This window comes from Elephantulus edwardii, unplaced genomic scaffold (assembly GCF_000299155.1).
Source record: "Elephantulus edwardii isolate Elephantulus edwardi_28Jun2011 unplaced genomic scaffold, EleEdw1.0 scaffold00030, whole genome shotgun sequence".
Classification (NCBI taxonomy): domain Eukaryota; kingdom Metazoa; phylum Chordata; class Mammalia; order Macroscelidea; family Macroscelididae; genus Elephantulus; species Elephantulus edwardii.
In genome coordinates this window covers 18,860,060-18,879,349 of record NW_006399780.1, presented here as the reverse complement: position 1 = coordinate 18,879,349, position 19,290 = coordinate 18,860,060, and the positions used below count along the sequence as shown (strand labels likewise).

General features: G+C 39.1%; 1 protein-coding gene across 1 annotated transcript in view; it reads left to right on the top strand.

Moving 5' to 3' along the window:
* The first annotated feature begins 338 nt into the window (after positions 1-338).
* ATF7 (activating transcription factor 7) overlaps positions 339-19,290 on the top strand; it is a 159,957-nt gene continuing 141,005 nt past the window's right edge. The window contains exon 1 of the mRNA XM_006883907.1: positions 339-419. The gene's annotated coding sequence lies outside the window, so the exon portion shown is untranslated. The remainder of the gene's footprint in view (positions 420-19,290) is intronic.

Here is a 19,290-nt window from a genome sequence, read left to right as displayed (position 1 = left end):
GGGAATAAGACAAAGTAGAACTGCCCAATAAAGTTTCCAAGGCTCAAAATCTTTACTGAGTTCTACTGCCACATCTTTCTCCCGCTCCACTACTACAAGCATCTATAAAATTTCCCTTCCGCCCTCCCCCCAGTCTTCAGCCAACCACGTGTGACTTGTGTATATAAAACACCTTCAGATTCCCTCTCGAACCCTTCCCACCTTGAAAGTCCAGCCTCTTCGCCTCCTGGAGCCCCGCCCCTCGGGCTCTTTCCAACTCAGCCCCAACGGATCTCGCCCTTCCCCCCTTCTCGCGAGAGGTGAGCGAGCCTGGTCGGACAGGAGGAAAGTGTCTGCTGCGCTGAGGGGGGAGAGAAGGAGCGGGAGACAGATTGTGGGGTGGAGCGCGGGCGGGCAGGAGGCGGCGGAGCTACCAGCGGGTAAGTCTTGTTCATATTAGCTAGTGCATGATCTGACGGGAGTCCCCCCTTCAACTTGGGCCAGTCCCAGTGTCCCAGACTATGGTCTCCCCTCCCAGTCTGTGTTGGACGGGGGCGCTGAGGCGGTGGCCGGGCCCTGTCTGAGGAAGAGGGTGGGGTAGGGACTAAAACTGACCAATAAGGGAAAGGGAAGCTGCAATTGGCGTCGCTAAGCACTAATGGGTGGTCGCCTTTAGGTTGTGAAGTGCCGCCTCTCTTCTCTCCTTCCTCCCGCCTCCTTCCTTTGGGGGGAGGAAGGCGGGGCCTGAGGCCTGAAGTGTGGGGAGAACTTGGGGTAAGTAGCCCCGGGGGGCACAGGGCGTGGCAAGGAGAGGGGAGTTGAATCCTCAGGGAAGGGTAGTCTAGTGGAGCCTAAAGGAAGGGTCATGGAATGAGGTAGAATAGGATACAGGGGAGGGATTCTAAACTAGGTTAAAGACCCAGCACTTCCCAAAGAGTGGAGTTAAGTGTTTGGTATTGGAAAATGCATAGGCAGGAGATAGGGATGAGTGGGTGAGAATCAGGAATCTTGATCAGGTGCAAACTTGGCATTATAGTATCTGGAAAGACGTTGTAGGAAACCACTGGAAATGAGGCTTTTCGATTGAATTAAGAAAAAGACAATCAGGGACAGGATATAAAAAAATTTCGGGGAAAAAATAGAGTGGATTTTAATTTAGAAAGATTTAATGGAGTGAGCTGATTAGCCAGAAGGCATGGCTTTGGGAAGGGAATGAAAGTCCAGAGGGGTAGAAAAAGTTCCTAGAGACAGGTGATACAGACATAACTGATCAGAAGGAGGCTGGATATTGATTTAGGGCTTCTAGAAGGGCATGTCACTCAGACTGGTGCTAGCCTTCAGAAATGTGAGGACCGAAGGAACATTTTTGGCACTTCTACTCAGATTTCCATTCTTTCTTTCCCCTTTCCACACTTTGCCACTTCTTAAACACAGGGATGGTGGGGTTAGAACTTGAGAGGTCCAAGATGGAATCCCACAGGAACTTAGATGTTACTCAGAATTGCTTGTTATGTTCACTGACTGAGATGTTTACTACTCAGAACACTTCCTACCCAAGTTCTCATGTTTCTACTTTCCTAGTGTTAAAATTTTGTTTTTACTTGACAGACAGAGGGCCCTGTCAGATAAGTTAGTGGGTATGCAGAGTTTTTCTAAGTTAGCTCACGCGATTCCTATGTTTAACATTTTTTGTAGTAAATTTAAAGTTAGATATACTTTTATCGGCATTTAAGCATGAGAAGGTATACTGAATTTGTTTTGTTAAATGTATGCCTTCCCCACTCATATTCTTAAAGAGCTGTTAGTTAATATGGATGGATTACAATTTGTTTTAACTTAACTACCTCTAAAAACAAGTAGTGTAAATAAAATAGACCTCTTTTAGGAAGGTGTAAAAGGTTCAGGGTGTTGTGTGTGTGTGTGTGTGTGTGTTTAAACTCAAAAGCAGAAGATATGTCCTATCTTAAGGGCAGGAATTGGGGAAGTCAAACTAAAATTGGACTTAAACATGGAGAATGTAAGGTAAGTAAGTGGAAGTTATTGCGAAATATAACATGTCTTTAAGAAAAGAAGCTAAAGAAAAGTTTGGCAGGTATTCTAAGTAATCTTACCAGTTTGTTCTTAATTCTGCGCAAAAAATCTTTGCCCTTTGGTAGTTGTGTATCTTTTAATCATGAATTGGACTAAGATAGTCAATTAATAACTTATTTTCTGTTGCATACATTTTTCTGTATGTTCTTTTCCTTTGTTTACTGTTGAGGAGCAAAATAATGTCTGAAATACTGGTGATGGTATTGTATGCAAAGAAACTGGAGTATGTAGTTTTGTGTTGACTTTTGATTTTTTAAAATTATTTACAGTTTTTCCTCTTGGCCAGGAACAATGAGGGCAATTAATTACTAAACTCTTAGGTTTTAATTACTGAGTTGAGTATTTCACATTAAGAACATTGCTTAGTAGATGATCAGACAACCTGGCAGCTGCACATACACAAATCCAGTGAGAGAGGGGAGTCCTTGTTTTATTCTTCCCTCTTAGAATTTGTGGTAGCTTTTACTTGAGAGTTACTCAGTGCAAGACCATCCCTCCGCCATCTCTCATCCTGACTGGTGTACCACCTAGCAGAAAATAAGGTGCTCTGTCTTTAATTTGTGAATCAAAGTTTATGCTCAGTGTAGTTTCAGTATTGTAACTTTTTAATGCCTTTGTTCACTATGGCTTTTAAATGTTAATAGCCACTTTTACTGCATTTTGTTCTTCTTTCTCTCTACTTTTGACCCAAAATTAAGTAAGATTTTTTTTTTCCTTCTGAACCAACATGTAAGCAACTACTTTGCCTCAAGTACATTCCATGACTCTGCCTGAACACAGCTGCTCTGAAGTTCTCAAAAGTTATTGTTTTGAGCATGTCAAGACGGAGCTTTTTCCTAGGCTGCAGTGGGAGGTGGTCAGTGTTACTGCTGCCTCCTATCCACGTCTGATGAGGCGGAGCCTTCTCCTTGCAAGGAAGTTTTAGGTGGAGCAAGTAGTACAGTTGTGTAAATGTCTAATGAAAACAATTCTCTCTTGAGACTAGTTGACTGACATATAATTGTCCCTTATCCTTCCATGAAGGTACAGATTAAGGTACAGACTTTTCACTGAGAAAACCAAATGCAACACTAATTTAAGCTTTAATTTGTTGATAGTTTCTCTGAAAAAGAGATAATAAAAATCATCTCTGCAGAAACATGTCAAGGAAAAGTCTCTAAACTTTTCTAACATGTACCCATTTGCAAGTGTTGCTTTCCTTAGCCGACTAATTCAGTCATCTTTTGGAGATCAGATATATCTGCAAAATGTAAAAATGAATCTTATTTGGAGTCTCAAATGTGCGATCTTTTACCTTTTGAATGCTGTAAGGAAGAGGTCCCTACTTCATAGCTACCCTGGTCTATTACTGGAGTCCTGCTTTTAGAACATTGTTTATATTGTGCTAAAGCTCATTAGTTCTGCTGATGATAAACCTAAAACACTCATATTTATAATTGGTATAGGTTTTTATATACCACAATAATAAATCACATTCCTTGTCAGCATAATAAAACTTCCAATAATTGATAATTGCTCTGGTAAGGCTTTCCTTTCTGAGGCAAATACTCCCAAATTTTGTGAGCTATTCCTTAAATGATGTTCCCCATCAGTTTAGTTGCATGTGTTTCCAGGGATGAGTTTTGTTCCAGGATTGAAGCATAAATTTTTGTAGTTGATTTCTTTTAATGTAATTTACATGTATCCCAGTAATTGTCATCTTGTTGGTTTTGGCTTACGGTTTTAGCTTGATTGTATTGTTCAGACTCTTGACCATTCTTTCTATCTTTGATAAATTTGAAACCTATATTTTCATTGTAAATAACTAGTAAATATGAATAACATTGGAGCAATGACCAACAACATAAGTAGACTATCATGAAACTAAAACCAAACCAGTTATAATCAAGTTGGTCCAGACTTATTCTCATATATTAGAGTAGAACTGTACTCAGTAGAGTTTTTGATAGCTGCTTTTTTGAAAATACATCACCAGGTCTTTCCTTTGAAATGGCTCTGTATGGAATAAAATTTCCAACCTTTTGTTCAGTAGTCACATGCTCTAACTATTTATGTTACCCAAGACACCCAAACTATCATTCAGTTGAAATAATTACGCATTCTTTCCCAATACAGTTTAGTTATGACCCACTTGAATTTTTATCATCTAAGCTATATTTTCAATGTAGTATCAGAAGTGACTTTGTAAGGTGCCTCGTTGAAACTAAGTATCTTATGTCTCATATCCATTAGCTTCCATACTAGTGATCTTCTCAAGAAGAAAATTTAGACATTAGTTGCACTTGGTTATTTTATGTGTTTAAAGATCACTGTATTCCTGGCCATTTGTTTTAAAAGAATTAATAACTTATTATTGTGTTGTTGTGTACCTTCGAATCAGAGCCGACCCATAGCTGACCCTCCGGCAGGTTTTCAGAGACAGTTTTAATCACATAGGAGTATATTGCCCATTTTTCTCCCTCAGAGGAATTGGTAGGTTGGAACTACGTGCCTATTTTAGCATTATTCTGGGAAATATTATTTAAACTGTAATTTCTGAAATCTACCTTCCTTTCCTGCATTTTTTAAAAAAATTCTTTTCCAAGACCTCTCATCTCACTTTTTATAAGTATTAAAAAAGCTAGATATTTCTCCTTAATTGTATGTTTTCTGTCATCAGGTGAATTCTGTTTTGGAAATTTTTAGGAAGAACACCATTCTCTGAATATTTTACATTGTTGTTGTGTGCCATTGAGTCAGAATTGACTCATAAGTGACCCTTCACCAGGTTTTCAGAGGCAGTGAATTGCAAGGGAGGAGATTGCCCATCCTTCTCCTGCATAGCAGTTGGTGGTTTTGAACCACATTCCTTCAGGATTGCCACACAGCTTCTTGCCACTAGGTCACCCATGATCGGTCATTTTAAATTAGCAAATTAATTGTTGTGGTTTGTGCACAAGTTGCCTTGTAGTTTCCCTATAATATTGCCATCTCCAATTTAGACATAACTTTTCATTTTCGTAAAATCTTAAGACTAAATGTAAATTTGTGTGTGTGGTGTGATGTGCTGTCAAATTGGTGAGTGGGTTCTGACTCATAATGACCCCAAGTAATTATGAAGTAGAATGAAACACTGCCTGATCCTGGCCCATCCTCGTAATTGCTGCTATACTTGAAACCATTGTTGGAACCACTGTGTCCGTCCTTCTCATTGAGAGTCGTCTTCTCTTTCAGGACTCTCTACTGAGAGTGTATGCATGATATTTTATAATGTGTATTAAGTATATATGCGCACAAATATTTATCATGTAATTATAGTTTATTGGTTTGGTGGTCAGGTTTGCCAGGCTCTGTGTTGTATGTGAAATGGTACTACACATAAGACAGTACATTAAAAGATATCTCTGGGGACTAATGGCTTTGTGCTGGCAGCCAACAACTTTCCTGTGTGTTAATTTTAGACCTGACAGTTGAATTTATGTTTGAGCAATTTTAGCTGATAAATGCATTTTTAAAATCCTTCCTCTTTTGGGGTTTTAATTTTTACTTTCTTTTTTTTTTACATTTGCAAATTGTGAATGGAAATGTTTGTGTAGATTAAAATAACATATTGTTAATAATGAACAGGACGCATTTTCTTTTGATACTTTCTTATCTACTGAAATTGTTTAGTTATGTATTCTCCTGGAAAGCAGGATAGACTTGATGACCCTTCAAGGTCCTTTCTTGTCTAAAAATGCATAGACAGCAACTAAGATCAAGGAACTTACTATTGAAGAATCAGGAAGAAAAATAGACTGTAAAGAAAATGAAATTGAAATGGTTCTACCCACCCAGTGGGAATGGTTAAACCAAAAATAAAGAATGTAAATGATGAGATATGGTAACTCCTTTGAGCTAAAAATGAAACAAAAAAATAGTGACAATGAATATTTTGCATTGAGGTCATTTCATGTCTTAAAATATGTTATCATGACATTTTCTCTGCAGCATTTCCCCAGTGGACATTTTGTGTTGAAAGAATGTTAGTTGAAGTTTTTTTGTTTCCTGTTAAATAATAGTATTTTGCTTCCTTTCCTTCTCTTGTTTGTTCTTTTGTTTAAAAAATTCTTGCCCCCCTTCTAAATAAAGTACTCACCACTTAGATGCAGTGAAACAAAAGTCAGTTCAGTTGTTAAAGTAAGCATATGCTGTATAGCTTCTTTGGAGGGAAATACGGTGCTACAATTTAGCAAAGGTTGTATAAAAGATAAACTTGTTATCTGCCTTTTCAATTTTTGTAAGCAGACATCTTCGAAAGATTCCCAACTAAACCATACTGAGTGAGTAAGTTTATAAAGGACGTAGAACACTTAAGAATGTATGAGAACAAAACTCATTACAAATCCACTTTTTTCTCTCTCTCTTTTTTGGTGATTTTAATTTTAAACATTGTGGTGTTGGAAAAGAATACTGGCTATCCCATTGACTGCCAAAAGAGTGTTCCTTGGAGTCAGAGATGATAAAGCTTTGTCTCACGTAGTTTGGGCGTGTCATTGGGAGAGGTTATTCCTTGGAGAGGGACATCATGCATGGAAAGGTATAGGGATTGTGAAGGAGAGGAAGAATCTCAAGTAGATTGACACAGTGTCTACAGTAATGGGCTCAAGTGTGTCATTGATTGGGAGGATGGCATAGAATAAGACAGGTTTCAGATCTGTTGTTCATAGGGTCAATATGAGTTGTACCCAGTTTGGTTTTTTTTTTTTTCTATAATTATATTTTATTAATTTTCATAAACATTTACAGAGATTTTGGGCTTCCACTCATTCATTGTTTCACTATTCTCTCTACCCTCCTCCCAGTTTGTTCTTGGAGTTGTACCCAGTTTGATGACACCTAAGCAACAACATGTATTTTAGGAAGCTCTGGTGGCCTAGTGGTAGGGAGTTGTGCTTTGAGCTAAAAAAATGAAACAAAAAATTGGGCTAACCCAAAAGTGGTGCCATTTCAGTTATCTTAATCCACCCATGGCTCCCAGGGGAGGGATGGACAGTCCCCTCCTCTGTGATTTGTAGCCTTTGAAAATCCACTGGAGGGTCAGCTTCTAACTTGATGGCAGTACTTTTTTTTTTATTTTAAATACATTTTAAACCAGGCTATGTAAACTATTTTTTTTTTAGTTAACATAGTTTCTTCTTAATATCAGCTACTTGAAAATCTAACTTGAAGCCAGATTTTACAATAAAAAGTCACTTAATGAACTTTTGGTTTGAATCTTTGTAGAAACAGTGTTGGGTGGTGTTCTGCCCCTTTAGCCTCATCTTCTCCCAACATTCACCTTGCCTTAGTCCTTTTTTCTTCTTACTGGACAGGGAACGTTTATTACTAAACTGGTCCAGTTTTACTTGAGACTTTTTCATATAGGAGAAAAATTACATTTTTCAGTTTCAAAAGTAAGGAAGGGTTTACATAAAGATACAGTCAATCTTGGCAGTTAACAGGGATGAGAAGGAGAGTAAAATTGAATAAATTAATAATTTGAGTGAGGGAAAGGCAGCAGTGCACAATGAGGATTGTTTCGACATATTTTAATTAGTCAATGATAATATAAAAATAATGTTATAAAACAAAATGTCTATAAATGTATAAAAAACCCAATATGATTTGTAACCTTTACTCAAGTGAAAAATAATTTTTAAAAAACAAACCCATAAGTAGGGCACAATCATTCTTTTTGATACATGCCTAAGTATATCATAAAATTAGGATGATTTATTGAATATAACACTTGATTGCTTTAAATTGTTTGTATTAGTACCAAGTTTCTTGCTGAGAACATTTCTTTAAGCTTTTTCAAACTTAAATTAACTGTTGGTTTTAGTTAACATGGTGTATCTGGTCCCGACATGTTTTTGCAGTACTATCTTAGCTGAAAGCAGAGAATACCAGAAGAATGTCTATCTGTGTTTCATTGAATATGCAAAGGCATTTGACTGCGTGGATCATAACAAACTGTAGCTGGTTCTGAGAAGAATGGGAATCCCAGAACATTTAATCATGCTAATGCGAAACCTGTACTTGGACCAAGAGGCAGTCGTCAGAACAGAGCAGGGCAACACCGCATGGTTCAAAATTGGGAAGGGTGTACGCTAAGGATGTGTCTTGTCTCCATACCTTTTCAACCTGTATGCAGAGCAGATTACCCGAGAGGCTGGACTCTATGAGGAGAAGCGTGGCGTTAGTATTGGTGGAAGATCTATCAACAATCTGCATTATGCAGATGACACAACCCTGCTCGCTGAAACTGAGGAGGACCTCATGCACTTACTGCAGAGGGTCAAGGACTGCAGCCTTCAATATGGACTGAGGCTCAATGTCAAAAAGACAAAGATTCTCACCACTGGACCAATCGGTAGCATCAGGATGGATGGCGAAGAGATTGAGATTGTTCACAGCTTCAGTTTGCTCGGCTCCATGGTCAAAACTCTTGGCACCAGTAGCCAGGAAATAAAAAAACGTATTGCGATGGGAAAGTCTGCTGTTAGGGACGTCTCTAAAGTACTCAAGAGCAGCGGTGTCTCTCTGGAGACTAAGGTGCGCCTGATATAGGCCATGGTCTTTGCAATCACTTGTTATGCATCAGAGAGTTGGACAATGACTAGGGAGGATAGAAAGAGAATTGACGCCTTTGAGCTGTGGTGCTGGAGAAGAGTATTGAATGTACCATGGACTGCCAAGAAAACAAACAGATCCATCCTAGAGAGGGTTAAACCAGGCTGCTCCTTGGAGGCAAAAATTCTGGGGCTTCGCCTGACATACTTTGGACATGTTGTAAGGAGAGACAGGTCTTTAGAGAGGGACATCATGCTGGGTAGAGTAGAGGGACAGCGCAGGAGGGGAAGACCCTCTATGAGGTGGATTGATTCAGTGACTGGGGTAATCGGGATGGGTGTGTCAGAGGCAATGAGATTGGCACAGGATAGAGCAGGGTTTAGGGCTGTTGTACATAGGGTCGCTATGAGTCACAAATGACTCGACGGCACATAACAACAACAACAACAACAATATTCTTTAACTATGTAGGTAATTAGTTGTTTCCTGATGTTTACACGTCTTTGTTTGGGCCTACGGAGTTCTGGTGGCTTAGGGAGTTGCACTGCTAACCCAAAGGTGATGCCTCTCTGGAGGTTAAAATCCATCAACAGGTGTGGAGAAAGGGGCAATTTGCTACCATGCTATTTCTAGCTTTCTAAAAACATGGTAGAGGGTCAGCTATGAGTCAGTTCCTGCTCAACAGCAGAGTTTGAGTTTTTATGTATGACCTGGTGAAGGTGAACATGTAAATACTTAAAATAGACCACTATATTGCTAGTATGTAGAAAAACTTAGAAAATACTTTTTTGTTTGTTTACAGTTTCCAAGTGATTCTATGATTGTAATTGTGGGATTGCAGCTATTTCCTTCATAAGATGAAATTCATACTGAGGTTTAATAATAAATTCTAGCAGGTTTATTATAGTTGCTTGCAGATTTGCTTAAGCACGTGAAGGTTTTAGATTGATCCTTTTTAATTGTTATTTCCATGAAAGTTCACAAAACAAGTTGATTTTCCATTCAGCCATTCACACATATTTTCTTTTATAAGCTAATTGCAGTACTCAGAGTGTAACCACACTTTTCCCACTTCCTTTCTGCGATTCTCATTTCTTTCAATCGGCCTCTTCCATCTCTTCCTCGCCCTTGCAAATACTGCCTATTAACCTTAAACAGTGAGTTTTTCTAAGGACTAAGTGTCTCTGTGGTGCTGTTAACCTTATACATCTGTTGTTTGACTGAAAGTTGAGCCACAGGGATGAGTTTTTTTTCCAAGTTCACAGACTAACTGAGGATCATAGCCTCAGGGGTTCTACTAGTAAGCCTGACGGGGCTGGGGGGTGGGGTGGGTGGTGTTTGTTTTTTTGTTTGTTTTTTAGTTTTATTCCACATTTCCTCCCACTTCTGTCTAGGACTTTCTACTGAGATCTGTTATCTCTTTCAGAATGGCCAGCTGTGATAGCCAGACACTATCTAGTTCTTTGGGTATCAGAGTTGTAGAAGTTGAGATACAGTAGTCCATTAATCCTTTAGATTATTTCTGTGCGCCTTTGCTTTTCTTTCATGTCTTCCTTCAGTATAGGAAGAGACCAAAATATGCATCTTAAATGGCATCTTGCAAGCTATTAAGATACCAGTTGCTTATCACCAAAATAGATGTAAAACATCTTGTGGACTGTTCCTGTTGTTAGGTGCTGTCATGTTGAGTACAACTCATAGCAAACCTATGGACAACAAATCTGAGCTCAATCCTATTCTGTGCCATTCTTACAATCACTGACATGTTGTTGTTATGTGATGTCAAGTCACCTGTGACTCAAAGCAACCCTATGTACAACAGCCCTAAACCCTGCTCTATCCTTTGCCAATCTTACTGTCTCTGACATACCTACCCTGATTACCCCAGTCACTGAATCAGTCCATCTCATCAAGGGTCTTCCTCTCTTGTGCTGTCCCGCCACCCTCCCAGGCATGATGTCCCTCTCCAAGGACTGGTCTTATCTTGCAACATGTCCAGAGTATACCAAACAAAGCTTCAGAATCCTTGCCTCCAAGGAGCAGCCTGGCTTTACCCTCTCCAGAACGAACTTGTTTATTCTCCTAGCAGTCCATGATATATTCAACACTCTTCTCCAGCATCACAACTCAAAGGCATCAATTCTCCTTCTATCATCCCTAGTCATTGTCCAGCTCTCTGATGCACAGCACATAATTGCAAAGATCATGGTCTGTATCAGGCGCACCTTAATCTCCAGACTGACATTGTTGCTCTTTACTTTGGAGAGGTCTCTGACAGCACACTTTCCCAGTGCAATTCGTCTTTTTATTTCCTGGCAGCTGGTACTAAGAATGTTGATTGTGGAGCCAGCAAACTAAAGCAGTTAACAATCTCAGTCTCTTCACCATCTATCATGATGCTGCCAAACAGCCCAATGGACTTGGTGGCAGAAATGAAGCTGGAGATAGAATGATAGAATTTTGCACAATCAATGACTTAATTGTTGCAAATACTGTTTTATAAGAAACATAAATGCAGGCTATACACATGGATTTCACCTGATGGTATGCATAGGAATCAGATCAATTACATTTGTGGAACAAATCCCTGGAAAAGCTCAATATCAGCTGTGAAAACTAGGCTGGATGCTGATTGTGGAACATACTACCAACTACTCATATGCAAGTTCAAGCTGAAGCCGAGGAAAATGAAATCAAATCCATGGGAGCCAAAATTTGACCTTGAGTCTGTCCCGCCTGAATTTCAAAACCATCTCAGGAACAGGTTTGAAGCCTTGAACACTAATGAGCAAAGACCAGATGAGCTGTGGGATGATATAAAAAATATTATCTGGAAGAATGCAGAAGGTCATTGCAAAGACAGAGGAGGAAGAAAAGACCAAGATAGATGTCAGAAGAAACTCTCAGTATTGCCCTAGAGTGCCGAGAAGCCAAAGCAAAGGGAAGAAATCAAGATATTAAGGAGTTGAACAAAAGATTCTAAAGGGCAGCGCAGGAAGACAGAGTAAAGTATTAACAATAAAATGTGCAAAGAGCTGGAGTCAGAAAATCACTGAAATACTCGAGCCCATTTGCTGCTGTCACTTTTGTCAGTCCACCTGATTAAGGGCATTCCTCTCCTTTGCTGTCCTCCACATTTCCAAGCATGATGTCTGTCCCTTTCCAAGGAATAACCTCTCCTAGGAACATACCCAAAATATGTGAGATGGAAGACCACCATCTTTGCCTCCAAGGAGCACTCTGGCCGCACCTTCTCCAAGACATATCTGTTTGTTCTTTGGAAATGTATGGGATATTCAGCACTCTTCTCCAGTAGCACAATTCAAAGGCATTAATATTTTTTTCCCTTCCATCCTTATTCATTGTCCAGCTCTCAGATACATAACAAGTGACTGAAAAGATCATGGCCTGAATCATGTGCACCTTAGTCCTCAAACTGACATCATTACTCCTCAACAATTTTGAGAGGTCCATGATTACAGACTTTCCTAGTACAATGTATCTGTTCTCCTGACTGCTGGTACCAAGTATATTGATTGTGGATCCTAGATGAAGATGTTGACAGTTTCATTCTTTGCTTTGTCTATGATGATGTTACTTGTTGGTCCAGTGGTAGCACTTTTGTTTTCCTGACAATAAGATGTGACCATATTAAAAGCTGCCGTGTTTGATCTTCTTCAGCAAGTGCTTCACATCCTTCTCATTTCAGCCCGCTGAATGTTGTATCATCCCCATAATGAGGGTTATTAGTCTTCCTTCGATCTTTTTTTTGCCTTGACATTGATTCCTATTTTACATTATTGTCTGCCCAAATAATTTCATAATCATTAGTACAAAAGTAGTTCCTATAAATGGAAATGGACAATGTTCATCATCTCTAATAATAATTTTTCCTCCTCTGTCAGTTTCACCACTCCTATCCATGTGTTTTGGGTTCTGTGATTTGCTGAGAGGTCTCACAGAAACTCAGAATCCTGAGGAAGTGGCTCATACAACTTGGATGATGTAGGCCAATTTGCGCAGATTGATGAATGATGGGACAGGATGCAGGCTGAAGTTGTTGGGAGCAGATTAGATGCACTGTCCAAAGACAGTCTTCCTCCAGTCTTAATGCCATTTTGTTTTTCCTAGAGTCTAGCTTCTTGAATAATTTGCTCGCATAGAGATAAATATGTATGGAGAAAGGATACAACCCTGACACACACCTTCTCTAATTTTAAACTGTGCAGTGTTCCCTTTCTCTGTTTGCACAATAGCCTCTAAGTCTAGGTTTAGATTTTGATTTTTATTTTATTATTTGTGTGTACCATCAAATCGGATCTGACGGTACAGGAGGAGATTGTCCCTCCTTCCCCAGCAGAGCATCTGGTAGATTCAAACCATGCGCCTCTGGGATTGCAGTGCAGCTTCTTGCCACTAGGCCACCAGAGCTCCCCTAGGTTTAGATTTTGTATAAGCACAATTAGATATTCTGGGATTCCTATTCTTCTCAATGTTAGCTGTAATTCGTTATGATCCACACAGTCAATTCCTTTGGATAGTCAATAAAACACAAATACACATTCTTCTGGTATTTGCTTTCATTCTTCTGGTATTCTGTGCAAGGATCCATCTGACACCAGTAATAACTCTGATGCCATGACCTCTTCTAAATCCAGCTTGAATGTCTGAAAGTTCTCTGTCTATATGTAGTTCTAGCTATTTTTCAGCAGTATTTTGCTCATATGTGATACTAATGATATTGTTTACTACTATCTACATTCAGTTGGATCACTTTTCTTGGGAATAGGAACAAACATGGATCTCTTCAAGGCAGTTGGCCAGGCAGTTGTCTTCCAAATTTCCTGGCTTAGATTGGTGAGCACATCCAGGGCTACATGTGTCATTTGAAACATGTCAGTTAGTATCTCATTGATTACTGGGGCCTTATTTTTTGCCACTACCTTCAGGGCAACTTGAAAGTCTTCTTTTATTACCGTTGGCTCTTCTTGGTCATATTGTATTTCCTGAAATATTTCCGTATCAACTAGTTCTTTTTGATACAGTAACTCGGTGTATTCCCTCCATCTTCTTTTGGTGTTTCCAGTATCATTCAGGATTTTGCCCATAGCATCCTTAAGTATTGCAATTTGAGGCTTGAACTTGTTTTCAGTACTTTCCGCTTGAGAAATGCTGAGTATTTCTTCCCTTTTTATTCTCCAATTCTAAGTCTCTTCAGTTTCCTTTACAGTAGTTTTCTTTTTTTTCTTCCCAGGCTGCCTTTTGAAATCTTCTGTTCAGTTCTTTTATTTCAGAATCTCTTACCTTTATCTTAACTTCCTGACAATCTGATTTAATTTGCAGGGTCTCTTCTGATTTCCATTTTGGTTTTTTCTTTTCCCTCTGACTTTTTAGAGATCTTTTACTCTCTTGATGGGTGATAAACTTTTTTGTTTATTTTATACTGGTTTATTTACAAAATTCCTATACATTGTTTTTACACTGGATCTTTCCAATTTCTTTTACCCATCAAATTGTGTAACCCTGTGATTAACAGTTCCCCTCTCTCCCCACCCATCCTCATCCCACTGCTCCAACTCCCCCTAACCTTCTTCTTAGGGACTGAGTTAGTTCACTTAGCATAATGCTCTCCAGGCCCTCCCAAGTTAGGTAGTAATTTACAAAATCATTGCTCCTGCTTGCTGCATAGTATTCCATTGGGTGACTATACCATAATTTCTCAATCCATTCATTAATAGTTGAACATTTTGGCTGTTTCATGTTCTTGCCATAGTGAATAATGCTGCTGTGAACATTGATGTCCAAGTCTCAGTGCCTCAGTTCTCATTTTCCTGGGGTATATTCCAGGCAGTTGAATAGCTGGGTCATATGGATTTTTTTTTTTTTTAATTTTTGTGTTCAGTGTTTTGAGGAAATGCCAAACTGCCTTCCTGAGAGGTTGTACCATTTTAAAATCCCACCAGTGATGTATAAGAGTTTCTATCTTTCTACATCCTTTCCAACATTTATTACTTGCTGCTCGTTAAACTTTGCCATTGCTACTGGAGGGAGATGGTCTCATTGTGGTTTTTGAGTTGCATCTCTCTTATTACTAGTGATTTTGAGCATTTCATAATGTGTTGTCCATCTGAGTATTTTCCTCTGTGAAAATTCTTTCCATGTCTTTTGCCCATTTTGTAACTGTATGATGAGTCTTTTTCTTGTGGAGGTCTTGTTGTTGTTATATGCTGTTGAGTTGCTTATGACTCATAGTGACCCGATGTACAACAGCCCTAAACCCTGTTCTATCTCTTGCCAACCTTACTGTCTCTGATACACCTGTCCCTGTTACCCTAGTGACAGAATCAATTCATCTCATTAATCTCATCTCTCCTGTGCTGTCCCTCCATCCTCCCAAGCATGACATCCCTCTCCAAGGACTGGTCCCTCCTTGCACCATGTCCAAAGTATGTAAGATGGAGATTCAGAATCCTTGGTTCCAAGGCCAGCCTGGCTTCACCCTCTCAAGGACAAACTTGTTTGCTCTCCTAGCAGTCTATGGTATATTCAATACTCTTCTCCAACACCAAAGCTGAAAGGCATCAATTCTCCTTCTGTAATCCCTAGTCATTGTCCAGCTCTCTGATGCTTAGCAAGTAATGGCAAAGACCATGGCCTGTATCAGGCTCACCTTGGTCTTCCAGACTGACATGGTTGCTCTTCAGTACCTTGGAGAGGTCTCCTACAGCAGATTTTTCCAGTGCAATTCGTCTTTTTCTTTCCTGGCTGCTGGTACCAGGAGTGTTGATTGCAGAGCCAAGCAAACTGAAGCTGTCAACAATCTCAGTCTCTTCACCGTCTGTCATGGTGCTGCCAATCGGCCCAGTGTAGGATTCTGTAAATTTTTGATACAAGACCCTTGTCTGAAATGGTACTGCCAGATGTTTTTCCCAGTCAGTATGTTTTCTTTTTACTCTGTTGGAAAAGGTTTTGATGCACACAGGGATTTAATCTTTAGAAGGTCCCATTAATCAATTTTGTCCTTTGATATACTTAATGTCATGCCATAGCTTATTTAGTCTTTCATCATTGGTGTTCAAGGCTCCATGCCTATTCAGCACTCTGGAGAGGTCCCTAACAGCAGATTTTCCTAGTGTAATTTGTCTTTTGATTTCCTGACCTCTGGTTCCTCGAATGTTGATCATGGAGCCAAGCAAATTGAAACTGTTAACATTCTCAATCTCTTCTCCATCTGTCATGATGCTTCCAGTTGACCTAGTAGTGAAAATCTTTGTTTTCTTGATTTTGAGCTTCAATCCATATTGAAGACTGCAGTTGTTGGCCTGCTTCTGCAGCAAGTGCTTCAGGTCCTCCTCAGTTTCAGCAAGCAAGGTTGTATCATCTGCATAATGCAGGTTGTTGATAAGTCTTCCTCCAATCCTGATGCCACATTCCTCCACATAGAGCCCTGCCTTCTGGATGATCTGTCCTGCGTATAGATTGAGAAAGTATGGAAACAGGAAGCATTCTTGACACACTCCTTTTCTGATTTAGAAACATTCAGTGTTTCCCTGCTCTATTCTGACAACTGCCTCTTGGTCTAAGTATAGGTTTCACATGAGCACAATTTAGTGTAATAGTATTCCCATTCTTTTTAAGGTTAGCCACAGTTTGTTATGATACACATAGTCAAATGCCTTTGCATAGTCAATGAAACACTGATAGACATTCTTCTGATTCTCTGCTTTCAGCTAAGATCCATCTCTCATTCGTTATAATGTTCCTTATGCCACAGCTTCTTTTAAACCCAGTTACACATGTGGAGTTCTCTATTCATGTACTGTTTCAGTCATTTTTGGATAACCTTCAGCAGTGTCTTTGCTTGTGTGTAATATTAATGATACTGTTTAATAATTTCCCACTCTGTCAGATTCACCTTTTTGGACCTTCATGTCATGTCATGAGAGCTCTAGGACTTAAATTGATCCTTAAAGATCATTAATTTGTGATGGTTTGCTTTTGCTTCTGCCTTATTGATTTATAGACCATAATTTATCAGAATGACAAGTAGGAAACCCTAAACAATATTAGATTTTTGTCCACTTTTGAAATAACTTTCCTCTGGAATCCTTGTGAACCCAGAAAAAGGATGAAAGTTATACAAGCATTCAGGTCTTTCGTTCATACAGTCACTATGAGTGACTTAACAACAACAATAGCATAGAGAAAGATCAGTTGGCAAAGTGGAAAGAAAATGAAGCTACCAAGCCAAAGGTGGGTGACTTTAATCCGCAGCTCTCAGGCCTGTTTTTAATTGTTTTTGGTGAAACATTTTTCTAGGTCATATAGCCCTGGTCTGTTCACTTGCTGTACCGAGGTAACTCATGGTTGCTGTGAAGCTGAACACTGTGACACTGATATGTCAAATGTGATAATGGTTACCCATGGTGGACAGTGTTTGGTGGAGCTCCCCAACTAAAACAAGCTTGGAAGAAGCAGGGGTAGCATCCACGTCTGAAATAGCTTGCCTCTGGAAACCCTGTGAACCTGGAGAAAGGACGAAAGTTATACAGGCTTTCAGATCTTTCGTTCATAGGGTCTCTATGAGTCACCTATGATTCAACAGCACTTAACAGCAACAACTAGTTTTCCAAAAATTTTTCTGCTTCCAAAATGCCTTTTGAGTCCAAACATAGGAATAAAGTTCTCTGATTATTTCTAACTTTGCTTCTTACTGTCACTTTAGCAAGTTTGTTACTTCTTTGCACTTGTTTTATTAACTTTTCTGAGGACAATTTTTCTAATCCTGTAAAAGTCTAAACAAAGTCACTACTGTCCATTATCCCAGCTCTTAACAACCTTCATCAATTTTTTGAGTCTGTACATTATGGAAGGAAACTGCTTGTCGTTTTCCCTTGGAGCAGATTAGCTGCCTGATACCATTTTCCACTGTGCTACCAGGGCTTCTTTCTGAAAGCCTTGTTGTGTTGTTAGATGTTGTCTAATTGACTGCAGTTCATGGAGACCCTGTCAACAACAGTGCAGACCTTTGCCATATCCTGTGCCTTCCTCACAGTGTCCAACATGCTCAAGCCTACAGTCATTGTGTCAGTCCATTTTGTTGAGTATTATCCTTTCTCTGACCTTTGCCAGAATGCTGTTTTTCCCCCAAGGACTGGCCCTCCTGACAGCATGCCCCAAAATAAGTGAGGTGAAGTTTCACGATTTTTACCTGTTGTTCTTTTGATACTCAATACTCCTCTCTAGCACTGTAGTTCAAAGGCATCAATTCTTTTTTGAGCTTCCTTATTTCTTGTCCAGCTTTCACATTAGGAAAGCAATTGAAAATAAGGTGGTTTGGATCAAGCACATCTTTGTCTTTAAAACTGATACCTTGTTCTTTATCATTTTGGAGAGATCTTTGACAGCATATTTTCCCAATACAACACATCTTTTAATTTCTTGACTTTTTACTATGGTTGTTGACTGTGTATTCAAATAAAATTAAAGAATTAACAATTTCAGTATTTTCTTCTATGATGTTGCCTATTGGTCCAGTGGTGAGGAAGCTTAATATCAGCATTCAAAACAAAGTTAGGGACTGACTGTGGAGCAGACCATAAATTACTCATGTGCAGGTTCAAATTGAAGCTGATGAAAATGAAAACAAGTCCTTAAGAACAAAAATACAACCTTGACTCTATCCCAGCTGAGTGTAAAAGCCATCTCAAGAATAAATTTGGGGGCGAGAGTTGGGAGGGGAGAAAAGTGCAACAATGAATGAATGGAAATCCAAAGTCTCTGTAAATTTTCCCTGAAATTAATAATAATTAAAAAAAAATTTAAAAAGAATACATTTAATGCATTATACACTGTTGGCAAAAGACCAGCCAAGCGGTGGGATACCGTGAAGGTATCATCTATGAAGAAAGAAGAAGGAGGTCATTACAAAGACAAGAAAGTAAGAAAAGACCAAAATGGACGTCTGAAACTTGGCACTAGAATGAAAAGCCAAAACAAAGGGAAGAAATGCTTAAGTAAGAGAGTGGAAGAGAATGTTTCAAGGGCTACTTGAGCAGTCAGAACAAAGAATTATCATTAAATATTTGAAGAGCTACAGTTAGAAAACCAAAAAGGAAGAACAGATTCAGTATTTCTCATGGTGAAATAATTGAAAAACAAATTCAGACTTTGAATTGCAACACTGAAGGATGCTGTGGGCAAAATCTTGAATGATGCAGGAAGCATTAAAAGAAGATAGAAAGAATACACAGTCACTGTACCAAAAAAGAATGATCCGGTGGGGACAAAAAAAGATGGTCATGATGGGCAAGGTCCAATGGTGATTGATTTTATAAAACTTAATGCATGGGAATGATTGTATGAAACACAATATAAATGAAGAATAGTGTGGAATACAAAATGTATACAAACTTTGTGAGCAAACCAATATAAAATTATTTTAAAAAGCAAAAAAAAAACAAAACCCAAAACCAAAAAAAACCCCACCAAAACAGGCTTATACTAATGAGATATGGGAGAATAATATACCTATGAAAGTCTTTAAAATTTGGTGCATCATCCAAGATGGCGGTGGAGGCAGAGACAGCGTGGTGAGCTGTGGGAGCAGCGAACCACTTAAAGCAGGGCCATTATGGCCTTCCACAG